Below are 6,915 nucleotides of genomic sequence, written 5' to 3' on the forward strand. Positions count from 1 at the left end.
TTACGCTTTCTCTTCATATGGGAACAGTCAGTACAAATGGCCACGCACGCGTTCTCCCTCCAAATTGCACCGATCATATTTCTGTTGGGTCATTTTTTTAACGTGCGTTAGGAATCGTGTAAATCACATTTAAAAGGCATATACACCTCATTATACCAGCCAAACTGTAATTGGCCAAAGTGCACTGGAGAATATTCAGAGCTCATTTGTGGTGTAAACATGTCTTTACTTATCCAGATTAACTCGGCAGATCGGGTTTCCCGTCTCTCCCCACGCCCCTCAGCGCTCCCTTTATGAAAAGCGATTCCAGCATCCCTGAGTAACTGGTGGCCGTACAATATTTTCTCTTAATTAGACGTGTTTAAAGTCATTACCATCTAATTCATTCTGTGCTCATGTTACGGCAGTGAGGCATTTTTGTGTGTGTGTGTGTGTGTGTGTGAGTGTGAGTGTGTGTGTGTGTGTGTGTGTGTGTGAGTGTGCACGCCTGTGTGTGTGTGTGTGAGTGTGTGTGCGTGTGCGTGTATGTATGTGTGTGTGCGTGCGAGCCTGTGTGTGTGTGTGCGTGCGCGCCTGTGTGTGTGTGTGTGCGTTGTGTGTGTATACAGTGGAGAGAGTGCTCGGGCCTATGCGCCGGGTGTGTCTGGTGGGAGCCCAAGGCCACAAGCGGGGAGACCAGTCCATCACCGGCGGTTATTAGAGAGAGACCACCAGTGAACCAGGGCCATTTGGTGGGCTTAATAACAACGTGAATGTGAGAGCATGGGGCACAGGAAGCATGGGCCAGACAGGCAAGTGCTGAGAAAAGCACTTTTCAAGTGAAGTCGGGGAGGCCTCATCGGGAGAAAAACAATGACAGGTCCTATTGAGGCCTGAAACACTCCCATGGCCCGCTTCCAGATGACACGCTCAACTCAATATGATCATCTGGCGTTTGATACGTGAGGGATTTAACACAATATTACTGTATTGATTAACGCTTACAATAACAATACGTGGAACAGTATGTGTGTTACTGCATACGGTACAGTACCTGTATGGGCCCCAATGAGTTCCTTGTCTTCAACAATGCTTTTGAAGAAAATGGTGATTACGCAAGCAGAGGTTTAGCAAAGACTATTTCAGTCTTGCCTCTTGATGGCATGGCTTGTGGAAGTAAAGGAAAAAAAGTAGGAATACGATAAACAAAACAAAAGCTCTCTCTCTCTCTCTCTCTCTCTCTCTCTCTCTCTCTCTCTCTCTCTCTCTCTCTCTCTCTCTCTCTCTCTCTCTCTCTCTCGTCTCTCTCTCTCTCTCTCTCTCTCTCTCTCTCTCTCTCTCTCTTCCTCCTCCTCTCCTACGGCCCATGTGTATTTCTCCGAGGCCCCATTTGACAGTAGAGATTTGAGACCCCACGTGTTTTAACTGCACATCAACATGGGAGGCTTTTCGCTTTACGGCCCGGGGTTTATTGCACCACAGCTTAAACAGGGCTCAGGTTTCGCCCGCAATTGCTCCACAGCACCTTCCACCACTCCACCGACTGGAGAGAGTTGAAGATGTAAAAAGGCGACAGGGAAATGGAATACGGGAGACAAGAGAATACTGGGTTGAGGAGGGTTAGATTCAATTAGATTAGATTAGATAATTCATTGTCTGTCGAAACAGAAATGTTTTGCTGCATCGAACATGCTTTAAAAACAGGGGGTTTACATCGATATAATGACAACGGATATTTGTTGTGTGGCTGGAGGAAAGAACCGGGAGTCTGAAGGGAGAGGAAAAGACCTCCAGGGGAGGCTGGTGGAGGTAGAAATCGGAGAACCGGCTCATTGTAATGCATGGAATGGAATGTGTTTTTCGATACCATTTCTCATTCCATTCCATGCATTTATAATAAGCCCGTCCTCCGATTTCTACCTCCACCAGCCTCTTACTGGAGTCCTCTGATGAAGGGTAAAGTGGGGGAGGGTTCTGTGTAGCTGCAAGGTGGACTGGGATGTCAAGGTTTTGTTGAGGTTTGCTTGGCCCGAGCTTTGCAGCTGGGCTTTGTTTACATACTGTGTTGGAGCCAAATGCCAGGAAAGCATGCCCTATGTCCCCTACTAACTCCTCTGGGAAATGATGGATATTGATGTTCCTGAGCTTTACCCTGTGGTCCACAATCCACAGCTGAAGTGATGGTAAAGGAGGAAGATTGAGGATTTGGGCGGGGGGGGGGGGGGGGGGGGGGGGGGGGGGGGGGGGTCGTGCACCTAGAATCACAAGGGTCACAAGGGTCCAGGCTGCCAGGCTACAGTATGTACTGTACCAAGTCCAAAAATCTTCAACCATAAACTCAATTAACCTATAAATATCACTCATTCATAGGCTCATTTAAAGGTTTATTTCCTGTAATACGTCTTTGTGAAAACAGTGAAGCCAGCAAAGTCATTAGTGGCTCAGAGATCTGCTTCAGTAAGGGCCCCTCAGCCTTGAGGAACCCCTTATCTGGTTAAATGGCCCAATGGCTGTGACAGATTTACAGTTCAATGTAAAGAGAGCCATGAAATGGCCACATTAAACCAATGTTGTTCAATCACTTTGAGCACTGTAATTGCACAAGGGGGAAGCAAATGTAATTCTAACCTACCTGTGGAGACACAGTGGAAGAATTCCCATTTTGCCTTTATACACGACAGAGGTGCACTCATTTTTTATTACACACCGTACATACAATAGCACGCAATACTCTAAACGTCTTTTAATTTCAAATCAATAATTCATCATCAGCGTGGGTTTATCATAAATGTGACACTAACCATTTATGAAAAACCAAAATCAAATAATTGTATCGTCTTCGCAAACATCCATGCTCAGCCAGACATTTTAATATTTTCACAATGTGATACTTTTTTTTTTTTAGGTAGGCCTAGTACATAGAGGTATTACAGTGGATAGCTAGACATTGCAAACAGGAAAGCAGTATGCAGGGTTTCAGAGATACGGCTCAAACTGTTTGTTGTATCTAGGGAGCTCATTGAGCAGATGTGAGCTTGGCAATGAGAGACAGAGGAAGATTAAATGAAATGGTGCCTGCCCGCTGAGCAGCATCCTCCAACATGATCAGCAGTAGCATCATCCACGGAAACAGACCGACTTTTTATTTACCATGAAACTTTGGAGACAGAGAGAACGGGGAACATAGATAACACACGTTTTGTTTTCCCAGAGATATCTAGACTGCTCAGTAAGTCCCAATGGCCCCTGGTGTGAGCATTGATTACTTTGTCTTATGATGACTGTTGGATAGATGATTCACTTACTTAAACAAATGGATTTATTGTAAGTCGCTTTGGATAAAGGCATCTGCTAAATGCCATAAATGTAAAAAAAAATGTAAATGGGAGTGATTTTTTTTTTTTCTATTATTATAATCCAACTTTTTGTCAGTTTAGTTTCTGTTGCTTAAAACACTGTTGTCACAATTCCAATCCCCATTGGAGGGAGTAGGCACTGTCTGCCTGTAGGCAGTTTCCCCAGGGCTATCTGAGGCCTTGCTGTCATCACTAGATTATTTCCAAAGATACCAGTGCCCTGCCCAATTTGCCTTCATCCATCATGGCTGATTGTACCAGACCTCAAGGCCAGATGAGTCAAAAAAGAGTCAGTTGTGACAACTTTGGTTAAATTACAATTATGTTGTAATATATATGCGATTTGGCACTTCATGAAAATGCTAAAGAGTAATATGTGATCATTGAAATGAAATAAACAAATTGTCTTTAGGTAGGTTTGCTAATCATTAGGCTTTTGCCCTGTATGAAGGGTACCTTTAAGAGGTTCCGAAATGACAATTCCATTCGAAGTACATACCTACTTGATTTTGGTTGGAAAATGCATGAATTTCAATATTAAAAAGTTAATAGTTTTAATAGTATTACAAGTTATCATAAATTATGTTTTTAACACGTAACATAATAACTTGTACTAAGCATTTATCTCTGTTTCGAGAAACAGAATCAAAAAGCTCTATTAAGCAGTGATCAGAGGAAGCAGTACACCTATACTAGGTCCAGTATGTCAGCTAGTCCTCCAGAAACAAGGCCCTGAGTGTTGAAGGACGGGCCGCTGGCTGCATCACTCTACTGGGAGGGCACTGGGACGTGACCCGGATGAGGCTCCGGCCAGACTGGGTTGAAAGTTAAACATTTATGACCTATGAAAAAAGTTCTTGGTTCCAAGTTGTTGTATATATCCAGTTGATATATTAGCGTAATAGATACTATCAATTATTCATAGCCGTTCAATTCACTTTAAGTTAACTGGCTCCAAGGGAACATTACAACTAGACATCTTGGATTTGGACCAGATGATTACGGCTCGTCCATGTTGTATCCCACAGTGATTTCTTGTATCATGTCGAAAGTTCCTGTCCCACTCTGTGACGCATTTATTTGTCTGAACATTTCGGTTTCCTCTGCCTCATTGTGATCTGGAACATAAGTGGGTGTTTGGGCCCTGCTGTATTCTGGGAATTGGAAGCTGTTGTCTGTAGGGTCTCAGCATTTCCTTACTCCCTCTTGGCAGGACTTCATAAGAGAACTCATGCAGCTCAAATATTTCGGCTTCAAATGATCTAGGAAAACACATTCCCACTGGGTGGACAAAAGTAGGCGTGTATGTGCGTTTGTGCGTGCATGCGTGCGTGTGTGTGTGTGCGCATGCGTGTGTGTGTGTGAGCTGCAATGTAACACTCTGTTCGTTCCATGTCTTGTGACCGTCTCCATCAACACCAATTCCTTCATCCAGCTTGGCTTCCAAGAGTGTTGTATTCTGCTCTGTTACCAATCAACTGTGTTGTTGATTCCTTCCAAACATTCCTCGTGAAGAGAGGAAATACACAAGACCAAATATTCCTCTGACTGATCCTGAAAACCTAGTCAGTGAGTTTGATTAAATACCGGCCACAGTTGTACATCATACCACTACCCCTCCTTCCTCGGTCCAGCCGTGGGAGAATAAAGTCCAGAAGCATCGTACACGAGAAGTCAAAGCGATCCATTTTCACCCATGATCCCAACCCCATTACACAACACTTTTAATTTACAAGCTTCAGTATCGGACTTTAGGCTCCTGGCCAAAGCAAATCTATTGGAATGTCAGTTTATCAACAGAAAACGTAACAAGTTACACAAATGGGTCCGAGGGGTCTTGGGTGGGTGTTGGGTGGCGGGTAATACAGAGGCAACAGTGCTGTACGGGACCACCCTGGCTCTCAGTCCTCCCCAAGCTGGCCCCCAGGCCAGAAAACAAGCAACCAGGCCCGCCACTTAACTCTCCCATTCCTAGCCCAAATAAAAAATCAAATAGCAAGTCCACTGATCTCTCCAAAAGCCAACCCCGAACCAGAAAAACAAGCTGCCCGATCTCCACACTCTCCCCTGTAAGTCCAATAATAACTCCTTCCCACTAGCAAATTCTTGAAGAGACAAAACTGGCCACTGACAAGGTGACTGCAGCCTAATTTTACTTTTACATTTACGTTGGCAAACCATGGCAGTTCTAGGCAGATAAATATTATTGTTTTTAGATTAAGCTTCGTCTGGGAAGAGTGACATTGTTGCGGGACAAGACAGGAAACAGGATGCGGAGGTAGGGTTAGTATCTAACTGTGTTAGATAACAATAAATGTATAAAGTTTGTGATAAAACACATTTCCTATCATTTGGTAGTTTATTTGCATTGCACAGTTAGGAAGAGGCAGACATAATAAATGCTCTTCTTGGCACATACAAAAAAATATTTGATTTATTTGAATCATGAAAGATACTTTAAAAATATGCTAATATTTTGGATTTGCATTATACTGTACTGTATTTACATAATGCTAACTTTTGATTGCACATTTTGAATACCGTAAGCAACTTTTTCTCCAGTGTTTTTTCTCCAACATTTTAGAAATAAAAGGGGAAACTATGGTAATATCTATGATATTTATATATTTATATATATATATATATATATATATATATATATATATATATATATATATATATATATATATATATTGTTAATGGTGGCAACATTAAAAAGTGATGTAAAAGCTAATAAAATCATTGCATCATTAGCATATATTGTGTATATTTAGAAAATACAATCTCCTCCTGTATTTTACTAAAAAGTTAAAATAGTAATTGTCCATACTTCTAAAAGCATTAATACAAATTGTGCTAATTTGGTTACAATTACATTACAAATGTGTTATTAACTGTGAAATTATCAGCTTTAAACAGTCCCTATTATATTATTAAGTATAAGTATTAAGGTATAGTTACAGTTGAAGTGTGATTATTTAAATTGACTGTCATTACATTCAAATCAATGTAGTCTAATAACGTATTACTGCATACAAAGAAAATATAAATTCCAGTGTTGAATCAATACATTTATCATCATAATAAAAATAAGTAATGCGCTGTTGAATTCTATTAATTAGGTGCAATATCAGTGTAATATCAGTATCACTTTGAATCTGTGAATATAGTGAGGAATTAGATACAAAAGTTGAAACATAAATATGACTATGAATGTGTGAATGTGTGTACCTCCAACGTTGAACACAGACACCATGGGACTTTCATTGTAGCGTGATGGGCAGTAGTGTGGCGTTTGAATTAGAGCAACATGCATTGATTAAAGCCGCAAAATTGCCACAAAGGCTTCCTTTGTGACCATGTTTGGCACGGTGGAGATAAAAGCAGAGCCACAGCTGAAGCACATTACGGGAGTATGGGATCTCTAGCAGGTGTTTGACCATCTCCTTTTCCCTTCACTTCGGTCGTATTCCCAACCTGTTGATACAATCTGGATTCGGCCTGAGAAGATACTTTAGAACAACAGTGTTCCACAGCATGCGGATATGTCCTGACTATCCTTTGTTGTAGTCCCCATGTT

The sequence above is a fragment of the Argentina silus genome (genome assembly GCF_951799395.1).
Source record: "Argentina silus genome assembly, chromosome: 18".
NCBI lineage: Eukaryota > Metazoa > Chordata > Actinopteri > Argentiniformes > Argentinidae > Argentina > Argentina silus.